The sequence below is a fragment of the Aedes aegypti genome, chromosome 1 (genome assembly GCF_002204515.2).
Source record: "Aedes aegypti strain LVP_AGWG chromosome 1, AaegL5.0 Primary Assembly, whole genome shotgun sequence".
NCBI lineage: Eukaryota > Metazoa > Arthropoda > Insecta > Diptera > Culicidae > Aedes > Aedes aegypti.
The window spans coordinates 144,216,248-144,243,868 of record NC_035107.1 but is presented as its reverse complement, the minus strand read 5'-3'; the positions used below and the strand labels follow the sequence as shown (position 1 = coordinate 144,243,868).

The following is a 27,621-nucleotide window of genomic DNA, read 5'->3' as shown; positions in this document are numbered from 1 at the left end:
ATGTTCCACGATTTTGACGTATATGGCGAGTGCAATCAATGCAAACATCATTTTTTGTACAACAAAGATACAAGTTTTCAATAGTTGGTGTATTTTTCGAGTCAGATGAAGAATAGGAGTATTATTTAGAGTGATAAAATCTGGCGGCCATCTTGGATTTTGACGCCATCTTGATTTTGACTAGTAGAATGAATTTTTCACCTTGATAGCACTCAGCATGTCGAATTTAGAGGTTACCAATAAAAACAAGGTTACGTATACTCTTCTTCTTATTATTCTTCATTTTCCTGACGTTACGTCCCTAGTGGAACCGAGCCTGATACTCAGCTTTATTAGTTATAAATACAGGTTATTAAATAGGAATTTTAATACGATTTTTAATAACAGAATATTTCTTCGACATATCTTTGAATTCAGTTATTATGAATAAATAAATTTAATGAATAAAAACCGTCCAAAAACATTGATTGAAATAAACAATTTTTTTTTTACCATATGCTTTTTTTGTCATCGAATGAAGTTTATAAATTGTGCGTTGGGACATTAGTAAGTTTTGTGGTAATATCTGTAGTTTTAACGTAAAACATTTCCAAAAGTGCATTAATTTAGAATGGAAATTTTAAATTTTTAAGCAAAAAAAATCCTTGATTTTCTGAATCATAAAGTATTGTTTTTACTAACACCCAACATGCATGTGAAAAATAGCGAAATTGAAAGGTGAGAAGCAGGCTTTGTTCTAATGTGGACGTAATGCCGAAACTCAGGTGAATCATTTTGAGTTTGGAAAATCTGGTGGCCATCTTGGATTTCGACGCCATCTTAGTTTTTAGCAGTAGAATGATTTTTTACCAGCTCAGCGCTCTTCATGTTTAATTAATTAAAGATCTCCGTTAAAAAACAAACAGATTCTTTATTTCTTATCTTATTTTAGCTGTTCAACAGATTGTTCATTTCTATCAATGGTTTTAGACCAAATAAATGAAAGAATTAATGCTATTTTTCAACTCGCAGATATGCAGAACAATCATTCAGGTGGCAAATAAGCGTTAAAAAATTCTACTTGTTAATTTATTTTTGAAGCTTAGGGGCTGGCTCTATTCCAGTAGGGACGTAACGTCAGGAAAAAGAAGAACAAGAAGAATAGTAAGTGTAACGGTGGCATTAAAATTCAACATGTTGAAAGTTATCAAGGTGAAAACTCATTCTACTACTTAAAACCAAGATGGCGTCAAAATCCAAGATGGCCGCCAGATTTTTTCACTCAAAATAATACTCCTATTCTTCATCTGACTCGAAAAATACACCAACTATTGAAAACTTGTATCTTTGTTGTACAAAAAATGATGTTTGCATTGATTGCACTCGCCATATACGTCAAAATCGTGGAACATGTTTTAGAAAATCGTTCATTTCATAGGGTAAATACCATTGCACACCTAGTTTCTGTAGCCTATCTTACGCAATTTTTCCTCAGCTTTCTGATGGTGATCTCAGAATTCAAAACGAGCGGTGCGCTAATGGTGAAAAAACGATTTTTCTAACAAAATTCAAGATGGCGGCCAAATTCAAAATGGCCGCCGGATTTCTTTAACTTCAAATGAAAGCTATATCCTTTCTCTATACGATGCCATTAAGTTTGGTATGTGTTCCAAGGGAAATATGAGACATATCACGTGAAGAAATACCCAAGATTTATCAAAAAATGGGCTTTTTTGCAAACTGTTTAGCTAGCTGGCGTACGAGGGGTCCACCAATTTGAGAAAACAAAAAGGACCACCCTTAAGTTTTATCGAAAGCTAGCGATCAGAGACATAAAATTGGAATTCTAACGATGGGTGCCGATGGCGGCCTGGTTTCAGCGAGAATTGCTCAGTATGAACTTGAACGACGCAGGAAAAAGGCAAAACTGACGTTGCGAATTTGTTTTTATTTTTAATATTTTTATGGCAAAGCTTACTAGATGGAAAATTATCGTGAAATGATAAAATAAGTTTAAATCTTAAGATACGAGGAAATATTACAAGATTATTGTTAAATTTCATCGATAAATCAATAAATATTATTTGAGTGTCCGGATATTGGTCCCGTCCGGGTTTTGATTCATCACGGTATAATTTGTAGGTGTTAGAGCACTTTAGTGGAGTGGAAGCAGGGTTCGTTCGCTGCGTATTATGTTCTGCGTAAAACGTTCCTGTGAACCTTGCCGCATGACATATAGGAAATTTGAAATGGCTCCTCTTCCTCAAGCACCCTGATGAAGCGCTTCAGTGTGGTTTGCATTCTCCGAGCAGAGGTTTTTGATAAAATGCAAGGGAAAATGAGCAAGGACGCCTATTTCAAAAACATCATCAAGATGGTTACGGGAGAGAACTTTTATTCCGCAGTCTCGAATGTCGCTTAATTGGTTGTATTGCAATTTCAGGGAAAACCAAGGGGGTGGTCATAATTGCTATAAAATTGCCATAATATTACAGTGAACTAAAATTTACATCTCAGCAACCATTGAGTAACCTAAGTTGATTTCTAAATGTCAAACATGGACTTCACGAAATTTTTACGTTGGCATCGGCATCGGAAATTTTATCGTTGACAGGAAGAATTTTCCAACATTTGAACTTGTTGATTTTACATTTATCTTTTTTTATTTCAGAAAGGATCTCTAGAGTGGCACCAAACCAGAAGAACCGAACTGAAGATGGTGGAATCGGCCGTTTTTATGGCTGCAAACGTGAAAAGTATTGTATTCAAAATAAACTGTTATTGAAAACCTCAGTCAGCGGAGCAGTTTTTTCCAAAGTTGCTGATAAATCTTCGCGAGTCTCGTCTCAGGGCTCAACAAAAAGTCACCGCAGCTGTCACGTCATAAATTTACACTGATAAATCATCTGTAGGCCTCAATGATACCTTGGATACCGGCTTGATGCTTGGTGTTTGTTGTTATTTTTATAGCGTTTTCTCTTTCAAGCATACTATGATTGAATTGTTTGCTCCAATGAATGAACCGTAGCGGACTTTGGAGCAAGTGTGCCACCCCTGCTTTTTATGAAAACTACAAAATATATTTTATCTTTGAGCTTAACAATAGGTTCCCTCATAGTTCACAATACAATGATCAAAATAGGATGAAAATTACTCTATTTTTCACGTATTTACATCGACTTTTGTAAAAACAACCAAATTTGAGTAGATTCTTATAAGATTTTGTTGTTTTTAAATAGCATGGTAAAATGTAAATTATGAACAGATTTTTCTAACGTACTGCACATCGTGAAACTATTCAAATGCGTAAGTTATTGTGGCATTTGAATGAAAAAAGTATATTGTTTTACAAACGAAATCCAGTTTGGTTGAAATCTATACTTGTTGGGGCAAGTGTGCCACCTATATGGTAAACGAAGATTGTTGGAGTGAAATGTATGAAAATGTGAACATCATAAGCAACGAAATGTTGATGGAGCAGTTCAGTCAGAGTGTTAATAACGCGTATGCTATTACCGTTCCCAATATGAAGTGGACGGTTAAACATTTAGCTCATGAACAAGCTCTTGATTTTGACGATTTTGATTTCGGCCAACAATTGGAACCTCTACAGTATGTTTTTTCATTTATTTAGCTAACATCTACACAGATAACACTGAATCAACAATTTCACGCCACAATACTCGGTTCGTGGCCGCATCTCTCCATCCTCGGTTCTGCCCCACGCTCGCCAAATCGATACGCACTTGATCCACCCACCTAGCTCGCTGCGCTCCACGCCTTCTTGTACCAACCGGATCCGAAGCGAACACCATCTTTGCAGGGTTGCTGTCCGGCATTCTTGCAACATGCCCTGCCCATCGTATCCTTCCAGCTTTGGCCACCTTCTGGATACTGGGTTCGCCGTAGAGTTGGGCGAGCTCGTGGTTCATCCTTCGCCGCCACACACCGTTCTCCTGCACACCGCCGAAGATCGTCCTAAGCACCCGACGTTCGAAGACTCCAAGTGCTTGCAGGTCCTCCTCGAGCATCGTCCACGTTTCATGCCCGTAGAGGACTACCGGCCTTATGAACGTTTTGTACATGGTACATTTGGTGCGGGCGTGAATCTTTTTTGACCGCAGCTTCTTCTGGAGGCCATAGTAGGCCCGACTTCCACTGATGATGCGCCTCCGTATTTCACGGCTAACGTTATTGTCAGCCGTCAGCAAGGATCCAAGGTAGACGAACTCGTCGACCACCTCGAACGTATCCCCGTCTATCGTAACTCTGCTACCTAGGCGAGCCCTGTCGCGCTCGGCCCCACCAGCTAGCATGTACTTTGTCTTCGCCGCATTCACCACCAGTCCAACTTTTGCTGCCTCGCGTTTCAGGCGGGTGTACAGGTCTGTCACCTTTTCAAATGTTCGGCCGACGATGTCCATATCATCCGCGAAGCAAACAAATTGACTGGATCTCGTAAAAATCGTACCCCGGCTGTTAAGCCCGGCTCTCCGCATAACACCTTCTAGCGCAATATTAAACAACAGGCACGAAAGTCCATCACCTTGTCGTAGTCCCCGGTGGGATCCAAACGAACTGGAGTGTTCGCCTGAAACCTTCACACAATTTTGCACACCTTCCATCGTCGCTCTTATCAGTCTCGTGAGCTTCCCGGGAAAGCTGTTCTCGTCCATGATTTTCCATAGCTCTACGCGGTCGATACTGTCATATGCCGCCTTGAAATCGATGAAAAGGTGATGCGTTGGGACCTGATATTCACGACATTTTTGGAGGATTTGCCGTACAGTAAAGATCTGGTCCGTTGTCGATCGGCCGTCAACGAAGCCGGCTTGATAACTTCCCACGAACACGTGACAAACGACGGAAGATGATCTGGGATAATACTTTGTAGGCCGCATTTAGAATGGTGATCGCTCGAAAGTTCTCACAGTCTAACTTGTCGCCTTTCTTGTAGATGGGGCAGATTACCCCTTCCTTCCACTCCTCCGGTAGCTGTTCTGTTTCCCAGATTGTGCCTATCAGCCGGTGCAGACAAATGGCCAGCCTTTCCGAACCCATCTTTATGAGTTCAGCTCCGATACCATCCTTACCAGCAGCTTTATTGTTCTTGAGCTGGTGAATGGCATCCTTAACCTCCCTCAAAGTGGGGGCTGGTTGGTTTCCATCTTCCGCAGTACTGACGAAGGCATTTCCTCCGTTGTCCCGTCCTTCATTGCCTGTGCTCTCAGCACCATTCAGGTGCTCGTCAAAGTGCTGCTTCCACCTTTCGATCACCTCACGCTCGTCCGTCAGAATGCTCCCATTTTTATCCCTGCACATCTCGGCTCGCGGCACGAAGCCGTTGCGGGATGCGTTGAGCTTCTGATAGAACCTACGCGTTTCCTGAGACTGGCACAGCTGTTCCATCTCCTCGCACTCCCTCTCCTTCAGGCGGCATTTTTTCTCCCGAAAGAGGCGGGTCTGCTGTTGCCGTTTCTGTTTATAGCGTTCCACGTTCTGCCGGGTCCCTTGCTGCAGCATTGCAGCCCGCGCTGCATTCTTCTCCTTCAAAACCTCCTGGCACTCCTCGTCGAACCAATCGTTCCGTCGACTCCGTCCCACGTACCCGACGTTGCTCTCAGCTGCATCGTTGATGGCTGCTTTTACTGTTCTCCAGCAGTCCTCAAGAGGGGCTTCGTCCAGCTCACCCTCTTCCGGTAATGCAGCCTCGAGTTGCTGCGCGTATGCCACTGCGACATCCGGTTGCTTGAGCCGCTCTAGGTCATACCGGGGCGGCCGTCGGTACCGTACATTGTTAACGACGGAGAGTTTTGGGCGCAGTTTGACCATCACCAGATAGTGGTCAGAGTCGATGTTAGCGCCACGATAGGTCCTGATGTCGATAATGTCGGAGAAGTGCCGACCATCAATCAGAACGTGGTCGATTTGCGATTCTGTCTGCTGTGGTGATCTCCAGGTGTATCGGTACGGAAGGCTGTGCTGGAAGTAGGTGCTATGAATGGCCACATTCTTGGAGGCGGCAAAATCAATTAGTCGTAGGCCGTTTTCGTTCGTCAGCCGGTGGGAGCTGAACTTTCCAATCGTCGGTCTAAATTCCTCCTCCTGGCCAACCTGAGCGTTTAGATATCCTATGATGATTTTGACGTCTTGGCTTGGGCAACTGTCGTACTCGCGTTCAAGCTGCGCGTAAAAAGCGTCTTTATCGTCATCAGTGCTTCCGGATTGAGGGCTGTGCACGTTTATTATGCTGAAGTTGAAGAACTGGCCTTTGATCCTCAACTTGCACATTCTCTCATTGATCGGCCACCACCCGATCACGCGCCTCTGCATATCACCCATCACTATAAAAGCTGTTCCCAGCTCATGTGTATTGCCGCAGCTCTGGTAGATGGTATGGTTACCTCTAAACGTTCGCACCATTGATCCCTTCCAACACACTTCCTGCAACGCTACGATGCCGAATCCACGGTCCTTCAGCACGTCGGCGAGTATGCGTGTGCTCCCGATGAAGTTGAGAGATTAACAGTTCCACGTACCGAGCTTCCAATCGCTAGTCCCTTTACGTCGCTGTGGTCTTCGCCGATTGTCCCGGTTCGTATTCTCTCGTTGATTATTCGTTGCTTGATTTTTTTACGGCTGGCTTGCAGGGCCTGACACCAACCCCCTAGATTTGCGGAGGACCATTCCCCCTAAATGTTCGGAGGACCATAGTGCGCAGTTTAGCTTAGAGTCCTTCTCTGGCACTCGGACGATGATCAGCCGCCCCTGACATGGGGAACAGACGCTGTTGTGAGCCGCTCCTAACATGGAGTACAGACGCTCAAGGTTTGCAGAAGCAAAAGCAAAAGCAAACCCCCCCTTCCCTGTCAGCATACGACCAAAGTTCCCACCAGGGGTTGGTTACCCGATCTTCCCTAAGGTTACTCGTACCCCGGCCAGTACCGCGAGGAGGTAGGGATAGGAGTTGCTGGGCAAGAGGCTAAGGACCACACGGAGGGGTCTATTTTATTCCTTCAGGTACGCGAGGTACCAATGGTACGCCATGCCCAGCCATTTACCAACCCTCTACAGTATGTAAATTTTATCATGCGGACGTCGAGTTCAATATCTGTGTGATGAAAGCTTCTAAAACATCAACGATGGCGTGAGATTCTTCACAGGCCTTGTCTCCAGCATACGCCCATATGAAATTTTAGAATTGGTGCATATCTGGGTAATTGGAGACTTAAACATATTTTCGAAAAAACGTCTCATTTTGGAGAGCTTTGATTGAACCTTCATATAAGTGTGATAAGCGGCTCTGAATTGCTCAAAATCTATGAGCTAGTATTGATATAAGTTGCCTCTAGCCGAAGGAACAAATTTCATCCTCAAAAATCTGTAATAGGCCTCCGTATTTATTTTTTATTCAACCTTAACAAAAAATAAAGGCATATCAAACCTATAAGACGCAAATGCCCTCAAAACTATGACCCTGGCAAAATATGTTATCATGAAAAGTACGTCCTCTAAGAACTCCTCCATCCTCTGATTACAAACAAACTGAAATTTTCAACAATAAAGTGTGATTTTTGAAGGTGGAAAGTTTATCACCAGAGTATACGACAATCAAATGCTGTTTCTAGCTTTGGGCGGACAAAACCTTCGAACTTATTTGCTTTAATACATAATTTAGGACAGTAAGAAAAATATGACAAAAATTGTCCTGGATAGCGAAGTTGTTTTAAAATATACTACAATAATCAGAAATTACATTAACTAGCAAAAGCAATGAAAATAACGCTTGTATAGCATCATTCACGTTTAAACAATTTTCGCATTTTTATGGGCCATACTGTAAGGTAAGTTGAAAAACATTAAAAAGATTTTAAATAAAACTTGTATTTTCAGAAGTGAAATCATTCGCTGTAGCGACCAGGAAACAGACGACGAATCAGATATGACAGCAAATGAAGAAATCGTAACCAAGATCTTAGAGTAGAATGTTTTAGATGTACAGCCCTGCGGTGCACATACACTAAAATATATATGTCATGAGCTTGAACTTGATGGGCCGCCCGTGGTTGCTACTCCAGTACCGCCAGATCAGCTGCACTTACACAATGAACTGTAACCAGTGTCAGTGTGATGTCTGATGATGAGATTTGTCGCGTTCAGTTTCGTAAATGTAACGTAAAAAAACGTTTGTAGATATGTTAGAGTAGAATGTTCCGAAAGCTTTCACGAACGCAGCCAACTTTGCTCCACCCTATGGAAGAACGAAAGTAGTGCCGCTAGTCACCACCAGGGCTGCGCTAAACCACACGAATTTGAATTGAGTTTAGAAGTAGAGAGGAGGAAAGCACGAAGAATAACTGGACTTCCAGGACCTCGCGGTTATTGTTTGAAAACGTCATTGCGGTTTGAGTCGTTACCACCGTAACTTATCTGCGTTGACCCTGGGCGGCTAATTAAGGAGTGAGTCCGTGAAGCTTGGAAACCCAGGCTTTCCAGTGAATCCACGGGTCACTGAAGCCTCAAGTGGTGACGGACACTCGAGAGGCGCATGGGACAGGCAGGAGGTCCACGATAGACTGCAGACGAAGGAGTAGAAAGGAGAAGGAAGGAGTCATCCCCCTCCTGGTCCGGATAGCAGAAGTTGTTCCAGTGGTCGGCAAAGAAGTGGAGAAGGTGCTGTAGTGCGCGGGGAACCAGACCAATGAGGGGAATTGATGATGCATTAAACTGGCTCCCACAGTAGACCGTATATACCACTGCGTCTACGCTAAGTTCATGAGGTAAAAGTGTAGAGGGGCGGTAATTTTTATGGCAGAGAGGGTTGCTGTTTGGTTAGCAGACTGCCTATGTATCAGGCGTAAGGATGGAAAAATGGAAGCTTGTTGCTCTGATGAAGTATATTCAGGTATCTCACGTTGAGAAAAGCTTGGATAGCCGCCTTATCGGTCTGCGATTGCATAATACCACGATTTGGAACATCTACGCTCCCTCCGGCTCTGCACAGCGCGCAGCAAGGGAAAAAAAATTTCAAGTGCTTCGCCCATGCGATTCGTCAAACACAAGCCGGGATGCACAATAGGCTAATATTTTCAATGCTAAACGATCACTTCGACATCTGGTGACTAGTAGGAGAACCGTCAAAAAAGAGGTTGGGTTTAGAACGCACCGTGTGCAGCATATGAAGCAGCACAAAATTTACTCTTCTTCTCGGAAACTTTATTTTTTACTTTTTTTACTTTTATTCCTTGGAAAATGTACAGATGCGGTCAGTGTTCATGTACGTTTAGTGGGAATAAATTTGAAAATTGGTCTTTGGCAACATAAGTTATGAACTTCCGGATTCTTTGTGAGCGGTTAAATTTGTTGTGAAATCACGCGTATCGCAAGAATAATGGTTCCAAATGATTATGCCAATGGAAAATAGTTCAATAATTAATTGATTATAACCTAATTTTTGGGTTGAAAATTGAATTTTGGACGTAAACAAACATTCTTAGTGACATTTCTCTCCTTCTTCCCCAGCGACCTCTATGATGGTGGCGCATTATATTTGCCTATCGCTCCTCGACCGCATATATGTGAGCAGCGGTTTGCGTACCGCGCATACGAATGTCTGTTTGCTCACGGACCACAAAGCGCTGACATTTCGTCTTTGCCTCCTTCAGCTAGAACATGAGCCCGATTCCACATGAGCCAATATTCCACAAATCAACTTTCAAATTTCGCAAAAGAAAAAATATATTTAAAAATATAAGTCGAAATTAAAGCTATTACTGAAGGTCTGATAATTCATTGGAATCTGTATATCAATAAAACAAATTTAGCATTCAAAATTTGACCGTTTTCTATTAAAAATCGAGAAGGTTGCATATTTATTGTCCAGTACTGTAAAACGGCAGATAAAATTAGTTGTATCGAACTAATTAGTTAAAATTTCAATAGAACAATCGCAAAGCGATCCTGAATTCTAGCTGATTTTCAAGAGAAACAATATAAATGCCTAAAATTGTGCGGCGCAAATATGGGATTTATTCGCACCCAACCGCGATAACATTTCACCTAATTACGGCTGATGCGGCTTTCATTTCCAACATTTGATAGGGCTTTATGAACACGACATGGTTGTCGATACTGACATATTCTATACGGTATGATGCTTGTTCAAGCAACGTAACGACCACAAGAGTATTATCGGAAAATAATTGTATCGATTTTCGTCAATCTGATTATTACCCTTCTCATGTATTTTTTTTTTCGTTCGAATGATGAATCTGGAAGGATATCTGGATAGTAAAGGAAGCTCGATTATTTTCTTGTGTTACAAGCATGTATTGTATATAACATCCATTACACTGAAGCACGTCCAGTTATGAACCCGAATAAGATAATGTCATCACACTCAATCACGATTTGCTTGTTCGGTAATTTTTTATACTGGATACGAATTGTAAACCATAAAAACTACCGAACTTTCAGCTTTTTGATTGAAAACTTCTGAGGTTCAGTAATAATTTTTACTTTTTACTGAACTATGGTAGCTGTCAGACCCAATTTTGAAACATTACCAAACAGGCCGAAAAGTCAGTAATAGTAGTTTACGGAACAAGTTGCAGAATGATGATTTTTACAGCACAAGTTGTAAATTTATCCTACGAGGCTTGCCAAGTAGGATAATAACGACGAGTGCTGTGAAAATCAAGTTCTGCAACGAGTTACGTACAACATTTTTTGCAATTTCGTAGAAGACCACTGGAGGGTATCAGAAATAATATCGGAATGCATTCACCATCATTTTACAATTTCTGAAAAAATGTTGTGTAATGATTCATTACGCAACTCAAAACAGTTGCGTAATGAATCGTTACAGCACTGGTTTCAGTTAGGTAATGACTATTCCCGCACTGCATACTTCAGTGCAGGAAAGTAGGCCGTTTCATGACAGATTGGCGTGATGAAAATCAGCCTATTACGATGAGAAATTGCAAAAAAACAATTACCGACTATTCAGTAGTTGGTGTTTTTTACTGACTTGTCGTCAAAATCAAATCAAAACAAACTGATGCGCATGCGGGAATGTGTCAAATGAGAATCTCCTGCTGTAGAATCATCCGGCCGGCGCCAGGAGACACGTCTACGGCAACCAAACTTTTCCTGCGCCTATTTTGCGCTTTCTCGTGGTAAGTAGTCGACATTCAGTGACAAACTCAACTATTTTAAGCAGCCAAAAAGGCTCAGCACGATTTTAACTGCTCTTACGTTGGTAAATTCGGTTGGTTTCCATACAAGAGGTAAATTCATCTGCATCAATTAGTTTGCCTCTTGTATGCAAACCAACCAAAATAATAATGATTTTGTCACACATTTTTCGATTACTTCCACTGAAATACGCGCGTACCTTAGATGTTTATTCACATGACAAATGCTTAATAAGGGACATGCACATGTCCCTTGGGTTTTTATTTGCATTGTTTTTGGAGAAAAAAAAAAACAGAATCCGGAGAAGCAAAGCATGAAGCATGGGAAACTGGAAAGCCAGTAAAAACGCTCTACAATTTTACTGACTAAGTCAGTAATATCCATTAATCAAAACATGTTTTGGTTTACTGGGTTTTTTCGGTAATTGTAAAAATTAATAAAAATAGGCCGTTCTCGTTCGTCAGCCGGTGGGCGCTGAACTTTCCAATCGTCGGTCTGAACTCCTCCTCCTGGCCAACCTGAGCGTTTAAGTCTCCTATGATGATCTTGACGTCGTGGCTTGGGCAGCGGTCGTACTCGCGTTCGAGCTGCGCGTAAAATGCGTCCTTGTCATCATCAGTGCTTCCGGAGTGTGGGCTATGCACGTTGATTATGCTGAAGTTAAAGAATCGGCCTTTGATTCTTAACTTGCACATTCGTTCATTGATCGGCCACCACCCGATCACGCGCCTTTGCATATCACCCATCACTATGAAAGCTGTTCCCAGCTCGCGTGTGTTGCCGCAGCTCTGGTAGATGGTATGATTACCTCTAAACGTTCGCACCAATGCTCCTGTCCAGCACACCTCCTGCAGCGCTACGATGTCGAAACCGCGGGTCTTCAGTACATCGGAGAGTATGCGAGTACTTCCAATGAAGTTGAGAGATTTGCAGTTCCACGTACCGAGTTTCCAATCGCTAGTCCATTTTCGTCGCTGTGGTCTTTGCCGATTGTTCCGGTCCGTATTCTCTCGTTGACGTTCCTGTGCTGATGTGTTTTTACGGTTGGCTTGCAGGGCCTGACACCAACCCCCTAGATTTCCGGAGGACCATTCCCCCTAAATGTTCGGAGGGCCATAGTGCGCAGTTTAGCTTAGACGGCACTGTTTCCACATCAAGTTAGTAAAAAACTATTAAATGAAGTATTGAGCTACAAATACTTTATCTACATTGAAGGTAACAGGTGTTATCTATTGTTTGCCAATCACAAAATGTTTCCATTTACATTCATCTTTGGAATAATAGAAAAGTATTGAATTGATGACTAAAATTCATCCAATTCCATATTCGTACACCTACCAAAATTCATACGCACAACGTTCAAAATTAAATTTAGAAGCTCTATTTGATTACTGAAATGCTTTATTATGATGTTTAGATGTAGTGAAATACATTTGGACAATTTATTAGTGGACATATATGGAATTTAGGTAAAGTTATGAGAAATGCCAGTTTTCCAATGATTTTTGCTATTAAATCTTATAATTCGCACAATTAAGTTTATTTTTGTCATTGGATTCAATCTATAGATTATACTCGTAAGCTCTGATAGAAATTTAGTTGAAATATATATAGTTTACAAAAATCATAAACAGTTTTTACCCCTTTTGAGTTCAGAAAATGGTTGTGCCATAAGTTCAAAACACTTCTAAAATAATGTTTTTAATCAATGTCAACCAAATTTTCACTCTAAACAACAGGTTAATGTTAATTTTGAATTTGTCTGTAAAAATAATTTGAACTACGAACTTCGTTTTACAATAAAGTACTCTAAACTACGTTGTACATACCTCCACATAATTGATGTCATCGTAATATTCAATTATCTTTGAAATAATATCAAATTATATTCAAAATAGCACCCTATTTTGCAATTTATTGATTTTATAATAAAAATACAAAATAACTTGAATGAGCAGAGCGCATTGATATACCATTTAATAGAATATATCCTGTTGTTTTCATCATTTTTAAAAACGTTTGTGTTGCGGTTATGGAAATAATATTTATTCTTTAAATCTCTATAATCATGTTTGGTAGTAAAATGTAAATTAAAAATGATAATTACGCAATGTTTTGATAGGAATATTAACTATGGATTATGTATATACATTAAGGAGCCAAACATAAAGAAATTAACTAAAATTTTTGGTTTTGGATTTGTTGTAAATGTTATACTACCTAAGATTCAAAAGTATAAGTTGTCGATATCCACTCCTAGCTACTCTAAAACTGATTATAATTTTTTGAAACTTGTGCAATATTCGCAGTTATCATTCTTGAGGAAGTGATGTTGAAAAAAATGCAATTTATTGTTCGACTCACCGAATATTTCAGCAAAAAACATGGGAAAACTGGTATTTTTCTTAAATTTACTTAAGTTTCAAATATGTCTGCTTTTAAATTTTCCAAATGTATTCTACTGCATCTGAACAACACAACGAAAAGCTTAAGTAATCATCTAGTCCATTAGAAATTAGTTTTGAATGCTGTATATTTCTTTTTTGTTAGGTGTACGAATATGGAATTGGGTCAATTATAGACACAATCTCAATACTTTTCCATTATTCCAAAGATTTAAGCAGATGAATACAGTTTGTCATTGCCAAACAATAGGTGACACCTATAACCTTCATTATTGATAAAGTATATCGAAGTCCATGCACCATTATAGTGCCCCGTATGAAAATGAGATTGAGTCACTGTAGATACCGCCGTAAGAAGCCCGCATAGATTTTCTCCACTCAAACATATTCCGTATTCATTGAAATCATGTATAACCAAATGGTAGCTTTGTGTTCTTAGTAAAAATAGCCTAAACGGATGAACATTGACCCAAGTGCACTAATCATAGCGATGGGAAGAGCTTAATTTATAAGAGAAAGTGTTTAATGGAAGTGGTCGACAGTAAGAGGAAGATTAAGAAAAGAAAATATGTTCCTGAAGCATAATATGTGTTGGAGTACAATCAGAATCTATATCTGACAGGTCTCTGCAGACCAGGATATTCCCCATACTACCACTAATAAATTCAGTGATTAGACCCTCCTCACCTCCATTCTCTATATTGAGCAAAATATGCAACATAGACGACACTGTTTGTCTGGCTAGAAAGAGACTGGCACCTTGTACGATGCATCACATTCGGTGAAGCTTCATTGTCATCAATGCCCCACATCTTTCTACGATTTCCGGGCCATTCCGCAACTCGATTCCGTTATAATTTGTCTCCTGCGGTATGTCATAACCGCAAAACATACAATCCACGATCCCTAGCCGCTTGTTTATAAGCCCCAGACATCGACTTAAATTCAAGACAGATGCATCTTGTCTTTAGGATGTCTTTAGGAAAATCGTGGCTATCTCGATGATATCATAAAAATAATATTTATTAATTAGATATTAATACCAATATTAATGAGTGTCTTACCCCATGGGGAGGACAATCATAATTTGATCTAGAATCGCATGAGCGGTGTGCAGCAAAAACGATTATTTGAACCACTCTAATATTCACTGTTTGTCATGTTAAAAATATGATTCATAATATATATTCTTCTATTTAAATAAAAATGGAATGGTGTTTATATGTCACGAAATGGCTTACGAACGGGCCAACGGATTTGAATGATTCTTTCTCAGTTTTGTTCGTCAAGGGTTCCGACGTGTTTGTGTGTATAAAAATCCCAGAATATTCACCGGGAAAGTTGAAAAAAGGAGCGCGAAAAAAACTGGCATTTTATATGGGACGATCAAAAGCGTTGTTCAACAGCCTACTTTATGGCAAGACGAAGTTTGCCGGGACCACTAGTTGTACATCTATATAAACAAAAATGGAATGATGTTTGTATGTCACGAAATGGCTTGAGAACGGGTGATTGGTCTTACATGATTCTTTCACTGTTGAATTTGTCCAGAGCTCCGACGTGTTTGTGCGAAGAAAAAGTTTAAAAAAGTCTTCGGGATAGTGAGGAAAACTGGAGGAAACTAATCTGACATTTTCTACACGGGACTTGCATAGCGTTTTTCAACAGCCTACTTGATGGCAAGACGAAGTTTGCGGGGACCACTAGTTAAAAATAAAAGCATGAAACAAAGTGCTATCCCAGATTTTCTTCCGTCGTCTATCACCTATAGCAAACGGGCTCGTGGGAAGTTATCAAGCAGGTTCCATCGACGGCCGCTCGACAACGGACCAAATCTTTTCCGTGCGTCATATTCTCCAGAAATGCCGTGAGTACCAGGTTCTTACGCACCATTTGTTCATCGATTTCAAGGCGGCGTACGACAGTATTGACCGTGTAGAGCTATGGAAGATCGTGGACGAAAACAGCTTTCCCGGGAAGCTTACAAGATTAATTAGAGCAACGATGAACGGTGTGCAAAACAGCGTGAAGATCTCGGGCGAACACTCCAGTTTGTTCGAGTCTCGGCGTAGACTACGACAGGGCGATGGACTTTCGTGCCTGTTGTTCAATATTACGCTTGAAGGTGTCACGCGGAGAGTCGGACTTAACAGTCGAGTCACGATTTTCACGAGATCCTGACAATTTATTTGCTTCGCGGACGACATGGATATTATTGGGAAAAAATTTGAAACGGTGGCAGATTTGTTCACCAGTCTGAAACGCGAAGTAACAAGAGTCCGGTTAATGGTGAATGCGTCGAAAACAAAGTGCATGCTGGTAGACGAAACTGAGCACGATAGGGCCTGCCTAGGAAGCAGTATCACGATAGACGGAGATATCTTCGAGGTGGTGGACGAGTTCGTCTACCTGGGATCATTGTTGACGACTGACAACAATGTTAGTCGGGAAATACGACGGCGCATCATAAGTGGGCTCCAGAAGAAACAGCGGTCAAGAAAGATTCTTCTCCGAATCAAATGCACGATGTACAAAACGCTCATAAGACCGCCGATTGAACCACGTATCGTATAAGAACGGCATCCAAAATCACATATTCGTACGCCAAAAATCAGAATCGCACAAGATGCCAAATAAGGCGTTATCAATGTCAACACAAGTTGTATATAAATCCCCAATGCGATTCATTAACGACAATCTGTGTGGAAAGCAAAACATGTCGCAAATAGTGGAACATTGAATCGCGTTAAGTTGTATAAACTGACAGATCATATATCATAACGCAATAACTTAACAAAAATTGCCACCCAAACTTGGTATCTGCTGACGATGGGCCTCAAAGAACAACAAAGCAAGTGTCGCTGTACATGAAACATGCATTAATACTGACAAATAATCACTCATGTCTTATAAAACCCTTGGTGGTACAGTGGTAAGGTGTCCGATTCCTAATTCAGAGATCCCGCGTTCGAGGCTTGCTGAGAACTTTTTTTTTATTTGCCTCCAAATTTTGAAGCATCGTATATCTGTTAGCGTAGTTACGGTATACTTCGTAGATTGGATACTAGCAACATTCATGTATGTTTTTAATAATCTCATCCTGACTGCTTTTAGGAACAAGGTAGGGGAGTATACCTTGTTCAAATCATAAACAAGAATACTTAACGCATGAATATCACTATTCCCGGCCACGCCCATTTTTACCGTAACTTGGGATAGGGGAAGGAAATGATGATGTAGCACTTACTTATTGAGAGGCCATCGACTCAGCGACACCCTCATAAGTGCTACGAAGTTGGAGGTTGGGGAAGGTATATTGTCAGGATTCGCCTAGAAAGCTGGCGATAGACCATAAATATTTGTTGTTTAAGCGTTTTCAAATTAATCTTTTGAATGCCGGCAATCAAAAGAGAAAACAATTGTTTATTTATTGTATAAATAGTGTTTCGCGTAATGTAGATTGTGCAGTAGTATGTTTTGCTCAATAGACAGTAAAAGCATAACTGATCCCTCCTGGATCATCGGATTGTAAAAAAATACGATACGCGTAAAAATAAACATTTAAAACCGCCCGTTCAAAAAAAAAAAAACAAAAAAGAAATTCCGGCGGTATGGTATATTTAGATAGTCGAAAATAGAAAGGAAGCGCACTCGAACTGAACACCCGAGGATAACACAGTCGGGTTTTCTGCTCAGAATTCTACGAAAAGCAGAATCGATCCAGGGTCATCGAACCGATTGTTAGTTGCGTAACACCCGCCCGGACAGAGCGCGCAATCTGAACAAAAATATCGAACTCCGAAAAAACATTTTCCGTCCAAGAAACGACCAGAAGTTCCACGACTCGGAAAACAAAAACAGTCCAGAAGGCTTACGAAATAAAAAGTATCATACTGGAACAAACTCACCGGATTGATTCTCTCAAATCATGTGCTGCCTGGAACTTCCGGATGGTTCGGTGAACATGGGGCAGCCAAAAACCAACTGTTTCACAGTACTGAGGACACAAATCAACCAAGTCGCTTTTTTATTTTTCACTTTTCACTGTTACATTTCTGAATATAAACTTGAATTCTTATATAAGTGGATGTTAAAACGGGTAGAAAATTTTATTTTTCACTTTGACGGCTATAAAAACATTTTCGAATCCGATTTTCTTAACAAAAAATTAACATGATAGCAAAACGAAATCAAAATATGTTATCGAATATATTATTGATCAATTGATATCACATTATGATATCGATTTGATGCTGAAAACAATATATGTTTCAATTTGCTTTCTTTCTGATGTTGGAATTTACTCCAATTAGGTGGATAGGCGTAGCAAGGGAGCGATAAGATTTAAATTTTCAGTGCGCATCGTACCTCCGTGCTGTGCGTACAGGAATTCTCTCTGCTATTGGAATTTTTTTAAAAACTACCTAGCACTTTTCAATGCTAAAAAAAAACAGTACATTTCAGTGCCAAAAAAACGATACTTTTCAGTGCTACTAAAACAGTACTTTTCAGTACTATTTTTTTCTACTATTGATCCCTTTACGCTCCTTGTTTGGACCCGTGCCCTCGATTTTTCGTTGGACCCGTTGGCGAAAGCTAACGGTGGTAATCCTTCATGGACACCGTCTTGGGAAAAGAAACCTCTCGAAGGTAAAGCCTTCTTTCGTTTATTCACATGGTTGCAACTACAAACAAAAGGTAGGGTGAATCTCTGGATTCACAACTTCCTTCCAAAAAAGTGGGGTTTAAAACTGTCACTAAACGTGACAAGAATGGAAGAAAGGACGTTTCTCCGGAATGCGAACTTTTTTCCAAGGGTGAATTGAATAATGTTAAAAATTGCAAATGAGCAATCAGTTCAATGCTCTAGACAAATTTTCCGAACACCAAATCGAAGCAGTACCTAGCCCAGACTCTTTGATTCAAGTGAGGAAACAGAGAGCGCCGCCTATCGTGGTCAGTTGCTCCAAATTTGGGGGATTTAGGCAGGAGATCTTGATCTCCATTAGCGGAATCAAGGTCTTCTTCCAAATCGCGAAGGAAGGAGACTGTCGCGTTTTGCCGGAAACTCTTAAAGATCGCGAGCTTCTTCTCAAGCATCTTGAAGAGAAGAAGCACACATATTTGAATAAATTAAAAAAATACATAAATTATCTTATCAAATGATTTACTTGGATTTTCCCCAGTCCAAGTGATCATTATGAAAAAGAGAACCCAATCTGACATTGTTCGGAAAGGGCTTTCTCCAGAATATTATTTTGTTCACTTTAACAAAAGAGATCTAAATAATATTAAAGCTTTAGAAAAAACTAGACTTCTGTTTGACGTCCGTGTGACATGGGAACATTTCCAGAAACCTGGAGGAAATTTCCAGTGCCCCACTCAGTGCCGTCGGTATCAAAAGTGGGGTAATGGTACAAAACTTTGCCGCATGGATGCTAAATGCATGATTTGCAGAAGTTTTTCTCACGCTAAGGACGTCTGTCCTGTGAAGGAAAATACCGATAAGTTCATATGTGCAAATTGCAGGGACAATCATAAGTTAAATTTTTGGGCTTGCCATTCGCATAGACGAGTCGTTGAGGCTCGTGCCAGGCAGATTAACGGTAATGTCCGTAACGATAACAGTCGTTTCCGGAATTTCCGTGGTGGAGTATTAAACAATGCTCATTTAAAGCTCAGTTAACAAACGCTTGAATAAGAATCATACCCATCAGGAAGATTATAATCATGCTCATTCCCAAACTAATTTTAATCCGTCGGGTAGCCGTTCGAATCTTTTAATTTCGAATGTATCTACCCAAGGAAAATCCTTTGCCGATATCGTAGCAGGTAATTTGAACTCCTCCCCTATTCATACTTGTTTCAAACCGAATGAAAAAAAAAAACCCTGCCGCCACAGAAAATTTCTACTCCGCCTCTTCGTTTATCAAAAATTCTAACGGCAAATCATCGGATAATGTACCCACTTTAAGTGATATGTTTGCCTCTGATTTTAATTTTCTAACTGAACAATTGAATTTAATGATTGATACAATGTTCAAAGCCACCACTATGACTGAAGCAGTCCAAGTTGGTGTGAAATTTACTTATCCTATTGTGAATGGATTAAGTTTTTCTAATGAATAAAATAAATAATAATTTGAATATTTTAAATTGGAATGCTCGTTCTCTAAATGGTAAAGAGGACGAGCTGTTTAATTTACTTACAGCTAATAACGGGCATATAGCAGTTGTTACTGAAACATATTTAAAACCTGGATACAAACTTAAAAAAGATCCTTTTTTGTTTATCGTAATGATCGACTTGATGGGGCATGTGGGGGAGTTGCAATCATCATTCATGGGCGTATAAAACATCAACTGTTTTCGTCATTTGAAACTAAAGTTTTTGAAACTTTAGGTGTTGCTGTTGAAACACAGCTTGGTAAATATAATTTCATGGCTCTTCAGGATATTTCTCAATTCAATACCCTGATAGCTCTACGTGTTTTTCATCTTCTAGAAATCCATCTACGATTGATTTGGTCTTTATCAACTTGAGTCATTTTTGTAGCCATTTAGTTACTCATGCTGATTTTTTGATTTTGATCATTTCAATTCTGATTACATTTCAAATATCCCATGAAGCAATTCTCAATCCTACCAGCTTCACTTTCAAGTTTTTTCGAGCCGACTGGAACATATATGAAACATATATTGGTAGTAATTTTGATGTTAACATATTTTTACAAACTAAACTTGATATCGACAATACTCTTGAAACTTTAACAATAAATTCTATTATTGAAGCCAGGAGCATTTCAATTCCAAAATGTGAAGTTAAATTCGAATCCGTGACTATAGACGATGATCTTAAACTCTTGATCCGTATTAAAAACGTAAGGAGAAGGCAATTTCAACACACTTGCGATTCTCATATGAAAATTATATGGCAGGATTTGCAGAAAAAATAAAAAAAAGACTCTAACAATTAAGAAATAAAAATTTTGAAAATAAAATTTCTCAATTGGACCTTGGCTCTAAGCCCTTTTGGAAATTAGTTGGATGTCTTTTACACTTCTTAGAGCATAGAGTACCTTTGTCTCACGGTAAAAGAATGTAAAAATTATCAATTGACAAATATAATTAAGTTAATAACTGTGGAATTACTCTTAGATAACTAATCTAAGAATTAGGTTCTGTTCCAGTTAATACGTAAAACCAGAAAAGAGAAGAAGAAGACATACGAGCAGAATAATCGCCCTCAACTGTTTTACTTTGCACAGTAAACACGGCGCCTCCCACCCATTACTGGAGTCAAGCTGGCTGGACAGAAATGAAAAGTAGGTAAGGACGTGTTCCATAAGCATTAGAGCTCAAGCGTCGAGACACGATGGGTGTCCTTCGAAGAAACAGGATTTACCGTTTCTCTCTTACATCAATGTTTCCACTACATACATGAACAGAACCTCACTGATCGATGCCAATGCCCACCCATTCTAGTATCGTTGCGGCGGAACGTGGAAAAGTTTTTCCTAATCAAAATTATCAATTTAATGATCCGTGAGATGAAACCCAAGATAAGCTGAACTCAAGGATAACAATCCAGCATTTTTAACAATTTTACACAATATATGGTGTTTCTATTCTTTGCGTTATACAATCTCATCTATTACTTTGAATGAATTTTCTCATCACATGAGCTGAAAAAAACTTCCCAAAGTAGACGACAAATTGGTTTGAATAGTCTACCGTAAACGCGTACAGTAAAATGTTCATTGCTTCTTACCTCTAGAGCTGTAAATCCAGCGATTGCAGAAAGAATCCTTCAAAATTTGTAGGCAAATCTCCAAAAAATCACTTATAATCCACAGGGAAAAATTGGCGACGATTGCACAGCACTTTACTCCTATACCGATTTTGGCTAGAATGAAAATCCTTTTCTCAATCGTCTATCTTCGGACACAGGGACACGACGACGTACGAAATACGCGAAAGCCGAACACTTCATCAATGGCCGGAAAAAGTTTCCCTTGCAATTCGCACCGAATGTCACTGGTTAGCGAAACCGTACTCTATCCTATGCGAATTTTCCCGTTTTTAATGAAATATGGGAGCCAAAACGTTGGAATTTACCTCACCTGTACGATTTAGTGTAGCATTTAATTGAAAATCGAGACAATCTTGCAAACCTTCAAAGGAACACGACTAGATGGCTTTAAACTGATAGCTGTAAATCTGACCTACTGATGATCCGTTCACTATATGAGAGTATTTTGGACGAGGCGGTTGTGCGCATGGTCGGCGAAAGAAATATCGACCCAATCAAAGACTGAGGGTAAAGATGGAGTACTGTCTTAATATGTTTGTGCATTTATTTTCTATATATTTTTTATCTTATAGTAATAGTTCTTCTAAACTCGGTTGCGAATAGTTAATTATTTTGAATAACTTAACATCAACAACAAATTTCAAAGCATTTTATGTCCAATGTAATCCTACAAGCATGCGTATTTTTACTATTGAATTAGAATTGATGTTTGAATATCATCTGTAGAAAAAACATGCAATCGCTATTTTATTTTATATTATTTATATTTCTTTTATTTATCGGAACAATCCGGTTGAATAAATTAACCCTGCTTATAGCAACGAGGGTATTTTTTTATATGTTTTTAGTATCATTCCAAACAATACATATCTCGCGTAATCTGGGATAACGCCCTAAAAGCCATTGATAACCACGTGTGTAGATTGTTGTTTCTGAGCAAATGAACAAATAGGCAATCAAACCAACACCACCGGCAGGTAGATAATGATCCTTTCCATAACGTTGTTAAATAACGTGTAAATCCATCCAAATACTCAGAAACACAGAGCTACACACATAATTACCAATGGCTTTTAGGGCGAGATCATAAGTTATGCGATATATATTTCTTATATCTAAGTGTTTTGTGTTAGACAACACTATAATCCTAATTTAGTAAAACAAATTTAAGATTTTATTAACATTTTGTTAACAACATATTACGTTTCAATTGCCGTAGCAGTTCAGATTTTTTACAGGTGAGTTGATTTCACCTGCTTATAAGAGAAAAAAAACGCTTTCGATTTACTTATAAAAGACAATTTACACCGTCTTCAGCCAAAGGCTGCACAGACTGAACAATCACGAACATTAGGCAACGGACAACACAGAACACCCAGTAGTCCAGTGATGAATTTTTCGTTTGACGAAAAGTTTCCACCGACTGGAGTGGGAATCGAATCCACGCTTCGTGGCACAATACGCCTAAATGGCTGACGCCGCTAATCGCACGGCCACGAAGACCACAAAACTAACTTAACCTAAATATATAACGCATTGATCGTGGCAATAGAAGATTGTAACGGTTTTTGCCTGAAATTATTAATTATTTTGTTCGACATTTGTTCCAATGTTTCAACATTTGATATTCTTTGTAACTCATTGGTACTATACCAGGGAGTATATGGTATTTTTGATGTGATTTTTGAAAGTTAAATTCTTATCTAGCATGAGCCCTAGATACATAACTTTATCTTACCAATTTATTGGAACTCCTCTCATCGTGACAACATGTCTACTTGAAGGTTTCAAATAAAGAGCTTTTGGTTTATGTGGGAATATTATTAGTTGAGTTTTGGAAGCATTAGGAGAAATCTTCCATTTTTGCAAGTATGAAGAAAAAATATCCAAACGTTTTTGCAACCTACTACAGATGACCTACAGGCTTCGTTCTTTAGCGGAGAGGCCTGTGTCAATGCCAAACAAGGATTTTTGACATCCCTAAGGTAACTCAGGTAAGTCAGATGTGAAAATATTGTATAAAATTGGTCCCAAAATGCTGCCTTGGGGAACACCAGCTCTTACAAGAAGTCTTTGAGATCTGGAGTTCTGATAATTAACCTTAAGTGTACGATTTGACAGATAACTTTGAATTATTCTAACAATGTATGTTGGAAAATTAAAGCTTTTTAATTTTACGATCAAACCTTCATGCCAAACACTGTCGAATGCTTTTTCTATGTCTAGAAGAGCAACCAGCCTTCAGATTTGTTGGAACGGATCAAATTTGTTACACGTAAAAGTTGATGAGTGGTCGAATGTCCATGGCGGAATCCCGACTGTTCATTGGCAAAAACTGAATTTTCGTTGATGTGGGCCATCATTCTGTTCAAATGTCCTTTTCAAAAAGTTTACTGATGGAGGGAAGCAAACTGATTGGACGATAGCTAGAAGCTTCTGCAGGCTTTTTGTCTGGTTTTAAAATTGGAACAGCATTAGCACTTTTCAATTTGTCAGAAAAATATGCTAATTGAAAACATCTGTTAAATATATCATATAAAAATGATAAGCTACTTTCTGGAAGTTTCATGATGAGGATGTAGAAAATTCCATCATAGCAAGGAGCTTTCATATTTTGATTTTTTTAAAATAATAGTTCTCACTTCTTCCAAATCAGACTCCCAGGAATTTTCGAAAATGTTCTCTTGATTGAGAATATTTTCGAAGTCCTGAGTAACTTGATTTTCAACTGGACTAGTAAGTCCTAGATTAAAATTGTGCGCGCTTTCAAACTGCATAGCAAGTTTTTGAGCATTTTCGCAATTATTTGTTTATTTATTTATTTATTTATTTATTTATTTATTTGTCGTCAATCATTAGTAGACCGTTTCATTACACACTAATTTTACATATTTTTCTTATTTCTAACAGGAATTATAAAGGTACATAACAACACATTTAGTGCTACAATGTTTTATAAACGAGTTTACAATCATCGAACTGAATTGAAATATCGCTTCAATTTGGTTTTTGTCGATGTGAAGTCAATACTTGCGCAATGTTTATTATATGTTGCCATCATTTGATTAAGAGGCCCATATTTGGTATAGTTAGTACGATGATGACATGTAAGGAATATATTCCGGTTTCGCAGAGTTCGGAAGGGTGCATAAAAATTTAGTTTTGCGAAGAGTTCTGCGGAGTCAATACGATGTGAAACAATATCATTCACGAAGGACACCATTGCGAATTCACGACGCACTTTTAGAGTTTGTATGTTGATAAGCATGCAGCGGGCTTTATAAGAAGGTAGAGGAAATCTTGTCCAACCTAATTTACGTAGGGCAAACAGTAGGAATTGTTTTTTTTTACTGATTCTATCCGTTCTTCATGTGTTATTGAAAAAGGAGACCAAACTACACTACAATATTCAAGTATTGACCTTACATAAGCAGTATATAACGTTTTAGTTGTGTACGGGTCATGGAAACTATAACTAAACCGTTTTATGAATCCAAGCATGTTATTTGCTCTGTTGATGATGTCTTATAATGATCAATGAATGTTAGTTTTGAATCTAAGATGACACCTAAGTCTCTGACTCTGTCACATTTTACCACTGTCTGATTTCCTAGGGTGATTGTAACGTTTGGTGTGTCTCGTTTTCTACTAAAAGCTATTAGGTTACATTTTTTTTACATTCAATTGCAGCAGGGATTTATTACACCAGGTGTAGAAGACTTTTATTTCATTTTGGATTATATTTATGTCCTCTTTATTAATAATTTCTAAATAAAGTTTCATATGAAAAGGCAAATTTGCAGCTACGAAAGTATATTTACCAAGCTGTGATTCAACAGCAACACCTAAAGTTTCAAAAACTTTAGTTTCAAATGACGATAACAGTTGATGTTTTATACGCCTATGAATGATGATTGCAACTCCCCCACATGCCCCATCAAGTCGACCATTACGATAAACAAAAAAATTAGGATTTCTTTTGAGTTTGTATCCAGGTTTCAAATACGTTTCAGTAATAACTACTATATGCACGTTATTAGCTGTAAGAAAATTAAACAGCTCGTCCTCTTTACCATTAACCCTCTAATACCCAAATTTTTATTTTCGATTTAAGTATTTTTTTTCGTTATCTAAAATTGTTCTAAACCATTTTGGGCAATTATTTATTTTTATTCGCCAATTTTTAAATTTTGGTTTTTGATTTTTATAATTTTTATTTTTGAACATCCCTAGCTTTTTTCATTTTTTCTTGAAGCCTTTTTTAGTTGTTGATTTTTGGCAATAATAAAAATTTAAATTTTTACGGCACTTTCAAAAACTTTTTTTTTTTTATTTTTTTTTCGGAGCGTATTTTATTTTCCGTGTAACTAACGGAAAACAGATTTGAAATTATATTAATACCACCAGGCTCTTCTTTTGTGATAGGTTGATCGTAGAAAAATATAAAAAGTATGATTTTTTTATTACACGTTAAATGAACCCCAGGCATTTGTAGGTTATACAAGAATGCAATTTTTCAAACAATTTCTAAAAATACAAAAAAGTTTCAAAAGTCTTAAAAAACTTTTCTAATATGCCTGTTTTGAGTCAAAGTATAAGCCAAAAATAAAAACATTTTGATTTCCGAGCTACGAAAAAATACACAAAATTCCAAAGTGTACCCCGTCTAAAGGCGAGGTTGAGTATTAGAGGGTTAAAAAACGAGCATTCCAATTTAAAATATTCAAATGATTATTTATTGGATCCGTTAGAAAAACGTAATCCAATAACAATTTGATTAGTAAATTTCACACCAACTTGGACTTCTTCAATCAAAGTGGTGGCTTTGAACATTGCATCAATCATTAGATTCAATTGTTCAGTTAGAAAATTAAAATCAGAGACAGACATATCACTTGAAGTGGGTACATTATCTGATGATTTGCCGTTAGAATTTTCGGTAGACGAAGAGGCGGAGTAAAAGTTTCCTGTGGCGACAGGGTTTTTTTTCATTTGATTTGAAACATTTAGAATAGGTAGAGTGATGCAAATTTTGAAATGTTTGCTCCCCTATGCTTAAACTATTTTAATTATGGTAAATAGCATCCTCCCTAAGTGATTCGGAAGAAATTTGACTGTGCACACGCCATTTGTTTATATGGAGATTACTATGGAAAACGACAATCTTTTGTTTTCAGCCCTCTATCTCTTCGTCATAATATTTTATGGAAAAGTGAACAAATTCTTCTAATGTGAAATCCTCCCAGCAACGACTTTGCCGAAGACCACTTTTTGATTGGCCTCAGGATAAATTGTTATTCATCATCATAAAGTTGGTTTGCATGTGTTCGTCAGGCAACAGTGGTGCTCCTGGCGAGAATGATAGATCAAAGTAATCCAGGCTACTATGTTCTACAGCAAAAAGGCAGTGTTGCTCTGAAAGTAATTGAATGATCATCTCAGCATGATTTAGACTTTGTTATCAATTATAACAAATTATCCTTACGGCCCACAGAGGAGCACCTAGAACAAATTCGTGGCCATAATTTCGATTTTGAAAAAATGTGATTTTTGACCCCGCTATATTTTTTAAACATAGCTAATAGTATGCCACATGTTGTGGCTACATTGAAAAGACGTCATATAACCTTAAAAAATGTTAAAAGAGTTCAAAAAAGCAGGATTTTCAATGGTTTTTTCATTTTTTTTTTATGATTAAATCAGAATTATTCTTTAGATGAGACAATTTTGCCAAAATAAATACATATTTTTTACTGAACTTTTTGTTTATAAATACACGAAGAGCTTCTGCATTAAATTTTCCAAAAAATATTTTTTATTTGTTTATTTTTAAGACAAATTTTCAAAACGAACTTTTAGTCATTTTTCGTAAACTTCAGTATTGAAAAAGTTACCTTATACGGCAATATCCGGCAAAGTTTCGATCACAGTGTTAAACTTACATATGTTATCTATCAGTTACAGCATAAAAGTCTTCCGCATATTTCCGCACTTGAAATTTTAAACCTTTCGAAAATATCAATTTTTATTATTTTTCTTCGAATATTTTTGCCCGCTTTTCAATAACCTTCTATCCCTAATCAATTGAAGTGCATGTTCTTAATGAGTTTGTTCAATGTGTTGTCCGAGAAAATTGTAATTTAAACATTTTTCTTTTATTTGTATAACTGACTTAAGTAAAATTGCTAATTTTATAAATAACGTATATCACAGTTTTTACACATGACA

At 38.4% G+C, this 27,621-nt stretch overlaps 1 protein-coding gene across 1 annotated transcript in view; it reads right to left on the bottom strand.

Moving 5' to 3' along the window:
* The window catches only part of LOC5565053 (synapsin), a 169,063-nt gene extending 147,243 nt beyond the window's left edge, over positions 1-21,820 (bottom strand). The window contains exon 1 of the mRNA XM_021849534.1: positions 21,352-21,820. The gene's annotated coding sequence lies outside the window, so the exon portion shown is untranslated. The remainder of the gene's footprint in view (positions 1-21,351) is intronic.
* Between the last annotated feature and the right edge of the window lie 5,801 nt (positions 21,821-27,621).